General features: G+C 50.2%; 2 long non-coding RNA genes across 4 annotated transcripts in view; one reads left to right on the top strand and one right to left on the bottom strand.

The window, feature by feature from the left end:
• Positions 1–17,857, bottom strand: part of LOC111556568 — a 343,041-nt gene that overhangs the window by 239,484 nt on the left and 85,700 nt on the right. The gene's annotated exons all lie outside the window — the stretch shown is intronic.
• On the top strand, positions 10,931–16,349 carry LOC109491804. 3 transcript variants are annotated; one of them, XR_006585957.1, is made up of 3 exons: positions 11,025–11,606; positions 14,489–14,779; positions 15,795–16,349. It is a non-coding gene; the product is annotated as an uncharacterized LOC109491804 (long non-coding RNA). The 3 variants fall into 3 exon arrangements; XR_002145327.3 differs by having other exon boundaries at positions 11,026–11,606; positions 14,504–14,779; XR_006585958.1 differs by lacking the exon at positions 14,489–14,779 and having other exon boundaries at positions 10,931–11,606.

A 17,857-nucleotide genomic window follows, 5' to 3' on the forward strand; every position in this document is an offset into this window, starting at 1 on the left:
CACTGCAGGGACGTGGGGTGGACTCATGGAGGTGTGCACATTAAGCTCCCCAAAGGTAACTAAGTGGCACAGGAGATCCCTGTAGACTGTGCCACAGCAAACTGGATGCCTGGAGAAAAGTCCAGATGCCCTGGGCAGCTGTCTTCTGTCCTCGCGGGTCACCAGGATGGGAGCCTCACTGCCACTGGGTCCACACTAAACCAAGTGCGTGGAGGGAGACATAGCTCTGCTTTCACATCTCTCCATAATGGAAAAGAAGTAGTGGGGGGGAGGTGGGGGAGAGGTGGGATCACAAGAATAGAAAGAAGGATAAAATTGAGGAGCTGAGATTTGGGTTGGTGAGCACTTCAGCAAGAAAACAAGTATCTTTATTGGCTCTGGACAGTCTGCCAATCAGCCACGAAATTACTGGTTTCTCTCTCCTCCCAGAAGGGCCTCCGCGGCTGCACACAAAAGCTGCTGAGGGAACTTCGGGGCCCGGAGAATAAAAGCCCCTCTCTGCCGAATGCGGGCTGATTTGCAATGCATTGCTTCAGCATAATTTCCCAACTCCGCAGCCACACAAAGGCGTTTCTGTCCCTATCTGCGAGTTTAATAATTTCTATTTCCTACACCTTGCATTCATAATGCGTCCTCCCAACATGGGCCTGGGCTGGGCGCCGGCCTCGGGCCTTCGGGCACATCAGCTGCCCTCTCCAGGGCCCTGGGCTGGGAAACCATTTATTAGACAATTTAGCATCTTCTGACGACGCAGCAACAGAAGGCAGGCCACCTGACCTCCTTGAAACGTACCTCTTGTACTCACCTTGCCCTTCATGACCCTTTACCCCTTTTCATTAATTTATTTATTCCACGCAGCACCTACTGATGGTAGACATTGTCCCGGCCACTTTAAAACCTGCCTTCATATCGCCAGCAACACAGCGCTGAGGGGCCGATAGAGAAAGAGAGCGGGAAGTGTACTTGACCGTAACTCTGCGAGGGCTGGCATCACAGCCATTTAGACTCACTCTTGATATCTCTAGCACCTCACAATATCTGCACATAATAAGTGCTCAATTATATCTGATGAATATTGAGTGGAAAAAAAAAATAGATATCAAGACCTGTAACTATAACGAAAAGAGATTTTATTTGTTGGGTATTATTTTGTTTGGCAGCGGGGAGGAGGAAGGGAGCAGGGGGAAGGTACATGTCACAGGAGACACAGAAACCAAGCTAGCTGTGTTGCCAACCCTGGAGGAGCACGGAGGTGTGACTATATGGAAAGAAGCAGAGATGACAGAAGAAACCCCCTGCCAGGAGGAGAGCCCCTACAGAGGCATGAGAGTTTGGGAGCCGGGGGGCTGCTTAAGCATGGGACAGGGGCAGCCGAACACGCTGGACAAGTGAGTTGGCCCCGGTGACCCAAAGACTCAGGGGCAGACCAGGCCAGGATTGGGAATGCTATCAGACAAACCTAAGCTTGGGTCTCCACTTCATGGCTTACCGGCTGCGTGACCCTGGTCAAGGCATCTCACCTTGCTGAGCCTCGGTTTCCTCTTCTGTAAAATGCAGCCACTGTAAGCACTCACCCTCTAGCATCATAGTGAGGATGATAAGGGGCAGGGACATACCAAGGGCACAAAGCACAGCCGATTCATTAGATCTTGGGTGGAAGCCACATCTGCTTCTCCTGGGGATCCTAGCAGTTCTGATTCTGATGGCTCTGAGACTGGGCAGAAAACAGGGCCTATCGTGGACTCCCGTGGCCCCTCTCCTCTCTGGCTTTAGCCACCTCCAGCAACATCTGCCACATACCCACCCCTGCAGGAAAAGCTGACCCAGCCAAGTGAGAGGTGCCAGGCCCAAAGGGCTGTGAGCGGACCATGTGCAAGATGACACGGGTCAGAGAAAGGTCGGGGAAGGGACAGAAAGAAGGCTATCTGGAATGGCTGCAGGGACGGTGCATAACGCAGACACTTCCCTCGGCGGCCAGTGCATACATCCTCTCTCCCACACATATTACTTCCTTTAGACAGTGAGAAAGGAGACCCCCTCTTCCTTTCCTTCCTCTTCCCTCCACCAGCCACATATGAGATGGCGTTCTCTCTAATTCCAATCCTTCTTTGCACCTTCCCCCCGGCCAGGGTACAGATCCCAGTGCTGAGCACAGTGTGTAATTTGAAGGGGTAGAGACGGAATGCACCCTTATCCCTACCCTCATTTTACAGAGGAGAAAACCGGGGCCCAGGAAAGTCGCGAGACCTGCCCGAAGTCACACACTGAGGCAGCGTGGTGGAGACAGCAGGGCCTCAAGTATACACATGCTGGTTGATTATTTCTGCCTGTGTATTGGGAAGCTTCTGGCCTCATGTAATAAAATGCCCGACCCACAAGAGCTTAAACAATGAGAACATTCATTATCTTATATAACGAGGAGCCCTGGTAATTCAGGTGATTGGCATCCAGAACCAGTTCTCTCCCCCGCTCCGTTCTGCCATACTCGGCCTAGCGGAAGTTACTTTTCAGCCTGTTTCCTCATGGTCATAAAGCAGCTGCGGCAGCTCCCAGCATCATGCCTCCCACAATAATGCCTCTCAAAAGAACGGAATGTCCCTCTTTTGTGCTCATTTTACGGTGAGAAATCCAAGAATCCCTGCAGGCTCTAATGTGTTTCACTGGTTATAATTGCCAGAAGAATACATCAAGTGTGATTGATTGCCTGGCTTGCCTACGTGAGACACCCTCGGGACTGGGAGAAGCCAGCTTTCCCTGAGGTGCGTGGGTGCAAGAGATGGAGACAAAGTAAAGGTTCTGCCGGCAAAGAAGAAGGTGGAGACTGACTGGGACGCAGGCTGCCAAGAGCTGGACACGCTACCTCGCTGTGAGGCTGAACCTCGGCTTCCCGGGGACAAGGAGGAGACGGCTTTCCCTGGGATGCAAGGGTCCATCAGCATCTCTTACAGCCTAACTCTCTGTTTTGCTTCTCTTTGCCAGACACCCAGGCACAAAGCTAATCGAGTCCTCACTAACTCCATCCCACCGAACTAGCAGCTTTTCCTAGGGGCCTCAGTTCACTCAACCACGTGAGAGCAGGCGCTGTTGCCTATGCACCTCTGCACCCCAAAACTCAGCATCATGCCCCAATGCCTAGTAGATGCTCAAAAAATGTTGCTGAGCAAATGAATAAAATCGGCAAGCCTGGGATAAGTATCCCTATTCTACGGGTCTATAATCGAAATCCAGTGGAATAAATGGAAAAAAGAAAAAAAAGCATGTTGTTAGAAGTGCAAGGAGATGTTAATATTTTTATTATTCCCCTCTCTTCTCTTTCCTCTCCACCTCAAAATACCTGACTCCACACACAAAGTTTACCCCAAGAAAGCCAGGGCGTGAGTGGAGAAGAGGACATCAGGTCACAAGGCTTAGGTCAAGGTCTGTATTAGTCAGCTCGGGCTGCTATAACAAAATACCACAGACTGGGTGGCTTAAACAAATTTGTTTTCTTACAGTTCTAGATGCTGGGAGTCCAAGATCAAGGTGCCATTAGGGTTAGTTGCTACGGAGAGCTCTCTTCCTGGCTTGCAAATGGCTGCCTTCTCACTGTGTCCTCACACAGCTCTTCTCTGTGTGCCCGTGCAGAGACAGAGATCTCTGGTCTCTCTTCCTCTTCTTATAAGGACATCAGTCTTATTGGATTAGGGCCCCACCCTTATGATGTCATTTAACATTAATTAATTCCCCAAAGGTCCTATCTCCAAATACAGTCACAGTGGGGAGTCAGGACTTCAACATATGAATTTGGTGAAAAGGGACACAATTCAGTCCATAAGGTCTGGGGAAGGTTCTGGAATTGATCCTCTGGTTTGAAGATCTTAAACATAGCCTGCCCTCTGGGACCTTTTTGCAGCAGAACGTTGGAGTGACAGTGGCATCCGTCCCAGGTACATTCTCAGATCTTACCAACTGACCCTGCTACCATCCATATGACTCCGGCCCCACTCATCCCTAGATGCATGTATGGGCACTCATTATTGGCCTTTTCTCTGCCCAAGCCACGTGCACAAAGATCTAGCGACCCGTCCAGACTCCAGCTTCTGGTTTGCTAACCTTGGCTTCCTGCTGAAGCTACAGGACCCGCCCACCCCTTTGGTTTGAGCATCATTTATCAGGATCAGTGAGACTGCTCTGGCTACCGTGAATTCCAAAATCTCAGTCACTTAAGACAACCAATTTTATTCTCACTCATTCACACACCCAGTGCTGTTGGGTATGGGCTATGACATACTCATCTGGGGACCAGACTGCTGGTTCCACCAGACTGTGACGTCACCATCTCTGATCTTTCTAAAGAGGGAGAGAGAGAGAGAGAGAGAGAGAGAGAGAAATACATGCCACCTCTGAAGTGATCACACATTATTTCTGGCTATACTCTATTATCCAGAACTAGCCCCACAAGACTGGTTAACCCCTCCACGTGAACAGGAAAGGGAAGAGATTTTGAAATATTGGTGAACACGAGTAATGTCTGTCAAACTCACACCTCCTGCTAAGTGACACGACTTCTAATAACTATGACCCTGCCCCCACAGACAGGAGAGCCCCCACATCCCCTTATCCTCTCCCTTCTCCATAGGGAATAGAATATGTACTTGTACTTTCTCAATATACACACCCAATAACAGGCAAAGAGCCAATTGTTACTTCTGGGCCAACGGCTTTGCCATTTTTCTACTAAGTTTCCCAGCAATGCAAAAGGGTGACTTGCTGACTCTTGTCTGCCCAGAAACTGAAAGCATCTTGGCCCACCTACACAGACAACTGCCGTGCCCTCTCTTACGGCAAGGTGTTCAGGACCCACGTCCTTGCCAGACCGCCACTGCCCCCACCCCCATGACCGCCTAAGCCGGGGAGCACTTATATGCACCTGGCGTCTCCCCTCTCCTTCCAGGGCCCCCGACCCACGCAAAGATAAATAATCCAAGCCAAGACGCGCTGCCACGCTGCTGCCATGCTGGGGATTTAGTGCATACATCGCTCACGCTCCTCTCGCCGCACAAGAAAAATTACAAATTGATCCATAGGACCTGACTCTCTGCCCATACTTCTCCTGGGCTGCTGCTATTGCCTCTCCTATAAGTAATGGCTGAGCTGGTGACAGCACGATTTAAGTTAGGAGACGAGGGTAGTAAGCTGAGAGTATAAGAAGAGTGGACTGTGGGAGGAGGAGGGGCTGCAGAGCTGGGCCTTGACCATGACACTGAAGGCTGAGCGTCTCAGCCAAGAGTCCCCATGTAGAAATAAGGCAGGCACCCTGCAGCTCAGTGGGCACCTTGTCTCCTGTTTTCTTTGGAGTAAGGACCGAAAACACTAATATGAGCCACCGGTTCTTAAGCCTTTATTATATGCTAAGCACTAGGCAGAGTGCTTCACATGGGCCAATTCACTTGAATTTATTAGAATTGGGCTCAGCCTGGAGTGACGGTTAACCCAAAATAAGAATGGTTTAAGTAAGACGGACGTTTGTTTTCTGCTCCCGAGGTCAGCTGTCCAGGGCTAGTAGGCACATCACAGTGTTCAGAACCCAGGCTCCTTCTATCTTGTTGCTCTGCCTGCGTGGCCTCCACTTCCAAAGTCACCTTATGTTCCAGGGTGACCGTTCCAGCTCTATCCACTCTGCCTGGATTCCTGCCAGCAGGACAGAAGTAAGAGCAAGAGGAGAACCTGATCCCTCCCTTTAAGAGCACTTCCTAGAAGCTGCCTGAACTTGCATTCCATTGGCCTGGACTCATCATGTGACCACAGGAGCAAAGGGTCCTGGGAAATGTAGTCTTGACTCCAGGCAGCCACATGTTCACCCGACATTTGGAAGTTTTATGCCGTAGAAGGAGAGAAAAACAACTGAGGGACCACTGGCAGTATCAGCCACCTCACTCATTTGACCACTTTGTGAGCTAGCACTGTTACTAAATAAATGCCTTTTACAGATGGTGTAACCGGCAGACAAAAATGTTTGCATGAAGTTCCCTGATCCAAAACATTCTTATCTTTCAAGTTCCTTACTACATGTTACTGACATTCCGCCTTGTATTCCTATCTGCTGTTTATCTCTCAGGCTACCCAAGAGGCTACGAACTCCTGGAAGGCAGCGCTCCGTGTTTAAGCGTTACATCTCTCACTCCATGGTGCCTAATACCGTGCCTGGTACAGAGGGGACATCCGGCAAATAAACGTTTATCATATTAGATAGAATCTAATCCCTTCCTTTGCTCTGTCATCCTCACTCTCATTACCAAAAACCTATTAATTGCCTGTTACACCCACTTAGCACTCTTAAGATAAACAGACATGGAATCCACTGTCCAGCAATTTATAGTCTAAATTTGGGAGATTTTAACATGCAAAAGACAACACCCACTTCTCTCCCCACCATCTTCTCTGGAGGAGAGAGACTCTTCTCTCTTGGAGGAGCTCCCTGTGGGCTTTCTAGTCAGGAGGCTACAAACTCCTACCTCCCTGGGGAGGAGGAGCAGGGCTGCACCCAAGAATATAAAACTGCCGCTCAGCATCCTTTGCGGCCCCCCCACCTCCGTGAGCTGACGAGGCTGAGCAGTTCAAGCAGAGTTCAGCTCAAGTGACTTCCTCATCACCCCACTCTTAGCCCATTCTCTGCGGCATTTGCAATTTCTCTGCTCCGGGGGTCAAGTCTCCAGTGTGCCCTCCCTGAGTAATTGTGAAATTATTATGGTTGGTGATTTTAATTTAAATTGGATGGAGAAATGTCATACTGCGGTCGACTCATTTGCTATGGATTTTCACTTAACCAAATTGATTAGTCAACCAACTAGACTTAACTTGAGAGTTGTAATCATTCATTATTAGATCTCATTTTTCCCAACGCACCCAGATGATGTCAAGAAATTAAAACTGCAGCAAAAACTTCAGCAATGTCTTCTCATCTATGGCAGGGGGTCTGCCTGAAAGGCCCAGAGATGGAACGGGCTGTGGCAACCAGGTTGGGGGGGTGGGGGAAGCCACAAGGGCCAAGTTCCTTGGTGCTGCCTTAGAAGGATGGCCAAAAGAAATGAGGCGGAACATCTGGGCAGGCAACCAGGCCAAGGAACTGGGTTTTCCCTCCTCCCCTTCCCACGTGCCAAACCTCTGCTCACCCTTCAGGAGCCATCTCAAATGCTGCCTCTTTGAAGCCCTCCATGACTTCCCATCTTCTCCACTCCCACGGTACATCCCTGTTGCAGGAATTTGTGCATTTTCGTGTAGTTATTGCTTAAATACCTTTTCTAAACTAAAGCTCCTTAAGGTCAAGGTCAGATTTGATTCGACGTTGGATCCTAACTCCTGTCACTGTCCTAGCACACAGGGGGCGCTTGGTAAATGTTTCTCTATGGACTGAATGAGTGAGAAATGGCCTAAAGATAACAATGTGGTTAAGCACCAAGATGGGTCCTACGGGCAGAGCAAAGTTCACTGCTGCAGATTCTTGCAACCGCACAAAAGTGAGGGAGGGAGGTCGGCCCCTGTGGATACGAATCAAACCCAGACTTTACAGTGGATGCTAAGCTGAGTATGACTCACCTGGATGCTCTGACTGCCAGTAAAGTTAATGTGATCATCAATTGCTTCGATAACACTAATGGATACATTCAGAAAAAAAAAATGACTGTCACTCTGCTTCTGGGCAGGCTAACCCTGGAACATCACTTAGAAGGACACTGCAGACTGACATCTGGGAAAAGAGGTCCCCTATGGTCAGGGCTGCCTGATGGGTGTGCAACCTGTATAGTCACTCAGAAGGGTCCTAATGTCATCTTGAAATTCCTAATAATTTTCAAACAAAGGGCTCCGCATTTTCATTTTGTACTGGGGGTTCATACACATTACGTAGCTGTTCCTGCATATGGTGGAGAGACCCAAAATCATGCCATAATAGAAATAATTGAAGAACCCAGGGTATTTTGCTTGGAGAAAGGTAGCTTTGATGGGGACATTGTAACTATCTTCAAATGTCTAAAGACATTCATGCAGGAAAAGAATAAAACAGCCTATGTGCTACCCCAGAGGACAGAACCCCAGCCACCAGGCTGAGGCTCATTTAAGTTGGTGTTGGAGTTGGCAGGCTAGGGGCTGGGGGCACTTGGCATTGATTGGAACTATTTGAAAAAGACACATGGGAGATGATGTGTAGTGCATGGTCAGAGGCATTTAAGCCAATACCAAATTTGGCAAAGGATGTTGCAGGGGCAAGAAGATAAAGCTTCAGATGGGGGTTGGACTGAAGGATTCTAAAAATCCCTTCCAGCACTTTGATCCTCTGCTTCCCAGGCTAGGCAATCCCCTTTCCAAAGGAGAGTGGGGAGGGGCAACTGGCAGAGAGTGAAGAGGTGGAGTAGAAGAGAGTGAAGGGGGAGACTCAAGGACCATAGGTTCCATAGCCACTTACCTGGACAACTGGTCAACGCTTTCTACCCCACCCAACACACAGCCGCCAAATGGATTTAATCACCCACCCAAGGTGTCTCTGGGGGCTAAAGAGGAGTTAAGTCCATGATCAACCCTCAAACTTGTCCCAAGTGGCTCTGATCCAGAAAGATCCAGGGGAGTCATAGCACATGAAAAATAAGTTCCGGGCCAACTGCTTCCTTCCTGGCTCCTGGAATCATTTTTCCAGCCGTGCTGTCTGCACACCCCATGGGAGCTATTCATTAATGAGGGTGAGAAATGCCTAAATTACACCTCTGGTTCACGTCCAGCTCATTCAGAAGGTAGGAACGTGAGAAAACTCACTCCCGCGTGGTTTCCATGATCATCGTCGACTCGTTTCCCCTCTGACACAGAGAGGCCATTGACCAAGAGATGGAAACCGCACGCGCACCCTCATTTCTGCATCCCACACCTGACCCCAGGACCCCTTCGTCTTCATCGCTGTTTTCTTCATCAACGGGACCCTTGTTTCACCTTCCCTCAGCTCCTACGTGGGCACCTGTCTCTGTCTGCTTAGGAGACCAACAACGTTGAACCCTTGTGATGCTCCTTTTCCTGGAGAACAGCAGCTTCCTGCTCACGCTCCCTGCCCCCTTCCCTCACCCCGCCCACCCGCCACCACCTCCAACTTCAGATGGGCTCTGAACACTGCCGCCGTTTCTTTCGGGGAGAGCAGAAGGCAGGGAGGAAGGGGTGCTAACATCTCCAAAAAAGCTTTTAACAGAGACCATCATTTCCCTCCAAGAATCAATGCATTTTAATTCATACGAAGATATTTGTCTGCTGCTCTGTTCCTTCGAGGCGTGGAGACACGTTTAACAAAACAAGTCAGCCTCGCGTGGAGACAAACGCACCAGCTTCTCCCTGAAATTACTGGAAGTTCATTTTCAAAAGCCGTCCTGTTTTCTGGGAATCAATGCATATCAACTAAAATCAATAGCTTCTCCGTGCGGATGGGCTGAGACACCAAACTGATGCAGCGTTCCAGTGCGTTTGTATCCAAATCTAGACGTTCTCAACAAGTCAATGAATTTAAGCGCCTGCCAGTGTCTTTTCACTTAAAACTAATCTGTTTGCTGATCGGACTGCACATTTCCAGAGTGCGTAGTAATATACTCTGTGTGTTTACCAGATCCAATGTACATTAACTCAAATAAAAATATTTCCACTTAACTTAAAATTGAGTTTGTCCCAACTTCGGCAATGCTCATGGGAATTAGCTCTAACCAATCAGCCTACTAGCCCAGCTCTCCCAGAGCACAAGGCCCCATCTCCTTTATCTGGTCCCAAGGGTGTGGTCTCTCTGGGGCTAATATATTCTGGAACAAAGTGCTTCCGGCTTCTGCAGACCGTAAACTCCAGGATTAGAAGGGACACTGAGGGATTTGTTTGGTCTGCCCCTCTGCCTTCAAGCCGCAGATCACCCCCCCCCTCAGCCATTCTACAGAAGGGGCCCCTCTTCTGTTCCTAGAATCACCCAGGAGAGTCTTTCTGTGGTCACTCATTCCTGAATGGCAAAACGTTCAGCCAAGGACTGTTCTCTAATGAGCCACTTACAGAACACCTACCATATGCAAGGTTCCATGGAGATTCAAAGCAGTAAAAAACAGAGCATTCTAGGTCTAATGGTGGAGGGGCCCTAATCTACATTCAGATGGTCAGTCGGTCAGCAAATGTTACTTGAGCACCTCCTTGTCCAGATTCTGTGCTAAGCACAGGGAGACAGTGATGGATGTATCAGACTAAGCCCATCGCCTGCAAGCCCCCCAAAAGAAACATCGGGTACATCAGTACAACCAATACATCATTAATTAGAGGCATGTGCAAAGAAAGGACTACAAGGTGGGAGATTCGAGGTACTGGGGAGCAAAGGGTAGCATCGAAACTGGCGGTGGGGAGGGAGGCAGCGGGCAGGGGCTGTACCTACTGCTCACCAGACCCCCTGCCAGCACCTGCACCTTCACTTACAACAATTGATTTAATCCCCACAAGTCTGTGGGGAATTGCTAGGACTCCCATTTTCCAGGTGAAGAAACTGAGACTCACAGGTCCCTTACCAGCTCTGGGAGATGACTGCTAAGTGTACTCATCCTATGAGAGCAAATTACCAACTGCCAGAACCACGATTCAAGGCCAGGAGTAACAGACACCCGGCCTTCCCCACTGTACCACCTGCCCCTCACATGCAAGTGAATTAATAACTCGAGACATTATGTGTTTGCAGGAGAAAATGAGACCCAGAGAGGCAGTGGGTGTCTGGTTTTAGAAGGGGGGCAGAGCTCCAAGGGCTCAGGTCTTAATCAAGGAAGGCTTCTAAGAGAAGGAGGCTCTGGAACCAAGCCAGAGAAATACTGAGGGAAAGGTCCCAGACAAGAGACAATGGCTGGAGCCAATGCACAGAAGCAGAAGTAAATGCTGTTTTAGTGGGGAGTGAAGAGACCAGGCAGGGCTCAAATAGCACCTCTGTGTCGAGGAGCCGCAGGAGACAAACCTGGATCGGGAGCATGAAACCAGGTTCTAGAAGACCACGGATGTCACACACTATGGCTGTGTTCTTAGATTGGATCCCAGGTTCCAACGCTGTGGCTGGCCTTGGAGAAGCAGAGGGGCAGGAACCCACTGCCAGGACCTGGACAGACCCAACCTTGTCCTCCCTGGATCCCACAGGCCCCTCTTCCCTGCCTCTCCCTGATGCTGGCGGCTCGGGGATGCTGCTGAGAGAGGCTGGTCCCCAGCTCTGAGAGGCTTCAAGGCATCACCATGGAGACGCTCCAGGCCGCCAGCCACACAAAAGGAGCTGTGAGTTCCCCAGCTCACCTGGGACTCCGAGCTAACGAGGAGGTGGCAAAAGTGTTTCATTTTCTCTCCTTGTTCTCTTACAAAAAGAAAGAGGCAATTTACACAGACAAACAAACCCCACCCTGCCCTGAAAGGAAGCTGCTAAGCCTGTCCTTCCATGGTGACTGGCCTCCTCCTCAGAGAAGAAGGGAGAAGCCTGGGCCTGGAGGTCTACAATGGGACATTCGCAGGAAAGAAAGGGGGATGGAGGGACCAACAGGAAACCTAGGGCCGGCCCCCTTCTCCTACCCAAATAGAGAGGCCAGCTCAGAGCCAAGTGTATGAGTGTAAGTTGGTATCTTTGAATTCATTCGCGTCGGAGTTCTGAAATGCCAACAACCTTTACAACTGTCTTCAAGACAATTTATATTGGGGTAAACAATGCAAGCTGGGTACACCGGGAGGCTTTCAACGCCATCCCCGCTCAACAGGTGCATCATGGATCAAGCCTCCCAAGCAGCTAGTCCCCACTTAGCAGCCCAGGGAATTCTGACGGAGTATAAAAGGGCCCGGGAATCCTCTGAATGGTGGAGGGGGAGACAGTAGAAGAGGGATGGCGGTGCCGGGATACCCTGAAACAGACAGGGCTGGGGATGTGGAAAGGAAGGCGGTCGGTTGTTTCTGAGCAGGGAAGGGAGGAGAACGAGAGCATCTCCAGCCAGCAAGCAATCTTCACACATGCATTGTCGTTCTCTTCTGCAAAGGGGTGAGAAGAGGGGAGGGGGAGAGGTGGCACCAAGAGGGAGCAGGCGGGAGAGGTGAGAAATCCAGCATCTTCAGACCTGCCCACACTGCTGGCTTCTCTGCTGTGTGCAGTACCTCATCTCACAGTCATTAGAGAGCCCACAGGAAGGATTGAAGCCGGACACCCCGAAGGGTGGGAAAATGAAGACAAGGGCTGCACACAGATGTACGTGCGCTTGAACGTCTTGGGAGAGATGGGGTCCAGCCTGGAGCTGTCCAGTGCCCAGACTGCCAGAATCCTTGCAGCAGCAAGTGGACTCTGCCTCCAAAAGCCCCAGGATCACCTGACAGGCAAAGTCTCCCTGTCCAGTCCGAACACTCTTCCTCTTTCCTTGCCGTCTCCTACGGCAAAAAAGGACACAACTTCTCCTCCAGTCTGGCCCAGCCCCCTCTAGCTCCTGAGCAAAGAGCAGTAAACTGGGGTGGCGGGTGGGGGGGGGGGCACTTGCTACTAAAGTGTCAGTCAGATCCTGACAGTTCTCTACTCAGGTCTTACAATGGCTCCCATCTCACTCATGATAAAAGCCAAAGTTCTTACATCAATGCCCTATAAAATCTACAAACACACCCCTCCCGCCCATTACCTTTCTGTAATCCCTTGGTACGTTGCCTCTCACTTGCCCTGATCAAGTTGCAGCATCTCCTTTTTACTCCTCATACAGATCAGTGCTTTGGGGCCTCAGGGCCTTTGCACTTGCTATTTCGTCTGGGCAGAATGCTTTCCTCAGATGTCTTCATACCTCACTCCCTCAGGCCTGTATTTCAACATTATGTTCTCAGTGAGCCTTCTTGGTTACCCTATCTAAAACTGCAGCCTCTCCAATGCTCCCAGCCCCTCTTTCCTGCTTTACTTTGTCTTAGCTTTTACGACCACCTCTACTTGCCCATTCATGTAGTTTACTGTCTGTGTCCCTCACTTGAATGCACATACCATGAAGGCTGGGGGGTTACCTGTTTTGTTCTCAGCACCTAGAAGCATCTCGGAAGATGGTAGGTCCTAAATGACTACTCACTGAATGAGAGAATCGTCCCTAAGCCTGCCCCCGCCCCCTGCCACACTTTCCCTGCGGTGCCCACAGCAATGCCCCTCGTCAGTACCTCTGAAGACACCAACCTTCTGGGAAAATTACTTGTCTTTTGGATAAAGACTGAGAATGACAGGAGAGAGGTGACAGGGAGAGCAGATGAGGGAGGACTCTCTCCTGCCAGGTCCAGAGAAGACAGAATATAGGTGCAGGGAGACATTTCTTGGGTGGGCATCCCACTGAACTCCGGAAGGCACCATCATCACATGCAAGGGGCAAATTCATCTCTCTCATTAGTCTCTTCCTCCGTAAGGACACACGCACAGGTGTGCATGTTTACACACACATGCTCACACACACACACACCCCTCCGTTTCAAAGTCACGGAGGTTTGAGGAGTGGAGAGAGCTTCAACATCAGCAGACATGGGCTCCAGCCCCTGTGCCATCACTCCTGAGCCCTGCAGTTTTCAGTGCCAACAAGCATCTCATTCAGCTGTGGAAGCCTGGTTTTCTGGGGCCAGAAGCGCCTCCTCACCCAACCTGTCCATCAAGAGTCGGGTAAGGCTCTCAGGTGCTCCTGGGTGTGGCCACCTCTGTAAACATGGACCTGCTGAAAAGCATCCTTGATGCCTATGCAACTGAGTTCTACCTACAGTTCCTGAGGGTGGGCCTGGGGGACTTGGCAAGAACAAATGGCAGAGAAATAACCCCCAAGATAGCAGGCCATTAGGCAAAGCACCACACTGTTCCAGCTGCATTGATTTCCCGCTGGAGCAAAAACCTTTTGCAAGTTTGGATTAATAATGAGCACCACAGACTCAAGCCAATGGCTCCCAGGCCTGGGTGCGATCCCAGTCCACTCCTGTCTCGCCTGCGACGGTGGGACCAAGGACAAGGGCACATGTTTTTCTGGCAGATCAGCCAGGTGCCCACGATGTTGTAAAGGTGGCCTGGGTGGGGGAGGCGCGGGACCGAGGCAGCCTGGCCGCGGTGGGCACTCTCGGCCCAGCTGGGCTGGCCGGGCCCGGGCATTATTTATAATTGAGCTTATCGCGTGCAGCGCTCCCTGTCGCTGTCGGTTAGAGCCATTTGATGTCGTTGAGCCTTTTGGAAAAAGGAGAAGGGTGGGAGGAAAGAGGCAAAGGCAGGAGAAACAAAAGGAGTTTCGTAGCGGGACTTCAAAAAAGCCAAGTGTTTGAAAAGATCTTTGCTAAGGTTCTGACCTACTTTGCATGGGGATAAGCCATCTCTTTCACTTTAAAAGAAAAAAATCCCGCACAAAGTGGCCGCAGCTCTATCTATTCAGGAGAACTGGGGCTGCACTGCAGAAAGGGGCTTTAGTGCTGTAATCAGAGACCATTTAGGAGCCATGATTTGGGTAATTATATAAGATTTCAGCCTCTCTTCTTCCAGGGTCACGCACAGCTCTGGATGATGGGCTGCCGAAGTAAGACAGCCAAGGCTGAAAGAGGGGGTGCCTGACAGAGCAGAGCCGCAAAAGGCAAACCCCTGCACCCCAGAACACCTGGTCACACCCTTGGCTCTGACACTTCCCAGCTGCGTAACCTTGGTTTTGTGACCTAGACTCTCAGAGACCTGCCCTTCTTGTCACGTTTACACCTCGGACGGTGAACCAGGTTGTGACGGTCACAAGTGAACCCTCCGAGGCCAGTGCCTGGCACACAGTAGGTACGCAGCGATGGTGACTCTCTCCTCCGCCTCCTCCCTGTTTTCTAGACTGAATTTGAGGGGTCATCCTGTCCTGCTCACAGATTGCTTGGATTGATCAATGCCAACTGGGGTCTATCAGGGCCTATCAAGTAAAGAGCAGAGGCAATAGGTTCTGGGCCTGAAGGAGGCCCCAGGCAGTCTGAAATCAGAGCAAAGGGGACTCACGAAGGAGCTGGACAGGAGGGACAAGGACGTGTGGCGGGGAGGAGCAAAGGATGTTCTGCAGAAAGCAGATGGCGCTCCCTCACCCCAGCACCCTGCCCATGGCTTCATACCTCCGCTGGTCTAAAGAATACAACACTCTGAACTTGGTGCCCAACAGACGGAAGAAAGTAGAGGACAGTTACAATGTTCAAGTGAAACGAACTAGGACAGAGGTTAGAAAAGATTTAAGAAGGAAGAACTGCAAAGTTAAGTGTTCATTATCATTAAAATAGTGAATACTATTAATAACTTTTCTTATACAATCCTAACAATCCCTGGAGGCTGGTAGTATTAGGAAATATTACTATACCCATGTCACAGATATGCCAACTGAGGTTAAGAGAGAAACTCAAAAAAGTGCACAGCTAGTCTGTGAGGTCTGTGTCTGAATCGAGAGTCTGGGTTCTCAGTTACTTTTTATTGCCTTCAAAGCCTTTGAACGTATTCGGTAAATATGCAATGAGCACCCACTGTGGTGCCAGTCTCTGTTCCAGGCACTGGAGGTCCAGCCATAAACACAAATATGTCTCCGCCCTCACGGCACCCACATGGGTCACCGTTCTGTGTGGGGCTGGTCTACACCACAACCCTCCTCTTCCCCAGCATGGCATGGGACTACTTCAGGGATGCTCTCAGGGGATGCAAATAAACCCTTTTAATCTCAGTCAAATTCAAGCATCTAAGGGTAGGTCAATCTCCTTTGAAAATCTAATCATTTATGAATTCCAAACAAAGACAAAACTAATTGTGGATTATCCTTTGTCCTTAGGTTGCCCTCCAGATACAGTTATCAAAAGTTCCTCCAGCAAAGAAGCTACTTCTGGCTCCATGGAGCCGCCTCCTGGTCCCTTGACGGGAATACTCTTGACCGCTCTGTTGGTGACCGTGACAAACCCCAGACAAACCCCAGCACCTAAAGCTCAAGGCAGAGAAGCAAGGATCTCACAGGCTAAGAAATACACCTGCCTTCTGATCCGGAGTTCCATTTAAAGGATTACACTATAAAAGCCTTACTTATCCTGCAAAAAGACAAATGCATAAGGATGTTCAATTCGGCATTGTTTATAGTAATAAAAAATGGAAACTCATAAATATCCATGAACAAGGCAATCTATGAAATCACCGTGGTACAGACACACAGTGGGATACTACATAGCCATTAAAAAGAATGAAGTGGAAAAACAGACTGCCATGAAAGCTCTCGAAGACACAGTCAGTAAAAAAGTAAGCCACGAAACGATACACTCAGTGTATTTAAAAAACAATCTGTGTTTGTGTGGGGGGATACACAGTTTCAAGTAAAATAATGTATGTAAAAAAACTGGCACCGTGTCTGGCCCATGGTAAGTTCTAGATGTATTTAACTAACGTCCAAATATACTTTGTAAAGTCGGGGCACAGGAACGGTGGTTACCTCCAGGGGCACTAGAGCTGCAATTGTTCGAATGTTCAGGAATGCATAGTTTTTGCAGCGCTCAAAACCTAACGGGGGAGAAGGATGTAGAGCTGCATTTTCCCAAACACTCTCAGGGAAGGAGCGTTCCTCGATCCCTTGTCCTTTGGTCTTTGAAAATTCTTTCTGGTAGCTTCTCTGAATGCCTACGGTGCACTTGCAGCCCATGCCTTGACTTCCATCCTCCTCCACAGAGGCAACGGGAATGCCTAACCACGCTGGATCACCAAGGGGCCGAGAGGTCAGAGTGCGTCCTCTCCACTCGCCTCAGACCTTCCGAGACCACCTGCGTCTGCTTGGTAAAGCGGCCGTGGGCTTGCCCTTTTCTGTCCTTGTCCTTCCTTTCAGCTCTGGCTCTCCATTTCTCCCTGACACATCCACCCTCACTCACAAACACAGCTCTTTGCAGAGGAATGAATGCAGAGCTTTTGGCCCCCTGTCCTCCCGACCTAAGTACCATGCCACCCAGGGCTAGTGGAGAGGGTCGGGCAGGTCTGAGGAAGGGGACCGGCTGGGTTCAGAATCACAGACGAGTAGACATTTTCTGCTCCTCCTCTTTTTACACGTGAGGGATGTGGGATCCAGACAGGTGAAATGCCCTGTCCAAAATCACACAGGATTCACCCTCTGCTAGGATCCAGGCACCAGATGGTGAGCTCACCTGTCTCCAGGTGAGCCCAGCCCATGCTCCTCTCTCCTGGCAGAGACTGGGCAGGGTCTGGGTGGATGATGTTTTCTTGGTAGTCAAACTGGAGCGTTGAGGGATTTCAAGGCAAGAGGCAAGAGTGCGCCCTGGTCTCCCCTCACAGGCATCACCAGAGACATGTGAAGGGTTTTCAGCCAGATGACTGTGAGCGCCTCACACGGTTCTGCGATGCATCTCACCCCTCCAGGCGGAGGCTGCCCGGACAATGCCAGGACGTGGGTACCAGGAGGTGGTGCCGTGGCTTCTGCCCCACGCGCTGGTCCTTACTGCAGCCTCTGTTTCGTGGACTCCTACCTGTGTTAACCTGAACTCAAAACTCTGAGACCCGATGGACAGAGAAAGCACTGGTATGGGAGTCCCGAGGCCCGAGTCTAGCCTCAGCTCTGAACCCACTCTAGGGAAGCCCTGGGCTAGTCTCCTGCCTCATCTGGGCATCGTGGCCCCAGCCATGAAGTGAGGAGGTTGGACCAGATCAGCTGTAAGGTCTCTCCAGCCCTGGCACGCCAGGCTCGGCCACTTAGGAAGAAGGGAAGAGCAGGACTGAAAAATGTAGACGTCAGGAAAGGCTGGCGTAAGTAACACTCACAATGTAACATTCCTTAAACAAGGGTTAAGTCTGGGAACCTGGCTCCGGGCTTCTCACAAATTCTTTCTTTTGATCCTCACAACAATT

The sequence above is a fragment of the Felis catus genome, chromosome D1, assembly GCF_018350175.1.
Source record: "Felis catus isolate Fca126 chromosome D1, F.catus_Fca126_mat1.0, whole genome shotgun sequence".
Classification (NCBI taxonomy): domain Eukaryota; kingdom Metazoa; phylum Chordata; class Mammalia; order Carnivora; family Felidae; genus Felis; species Felis catus.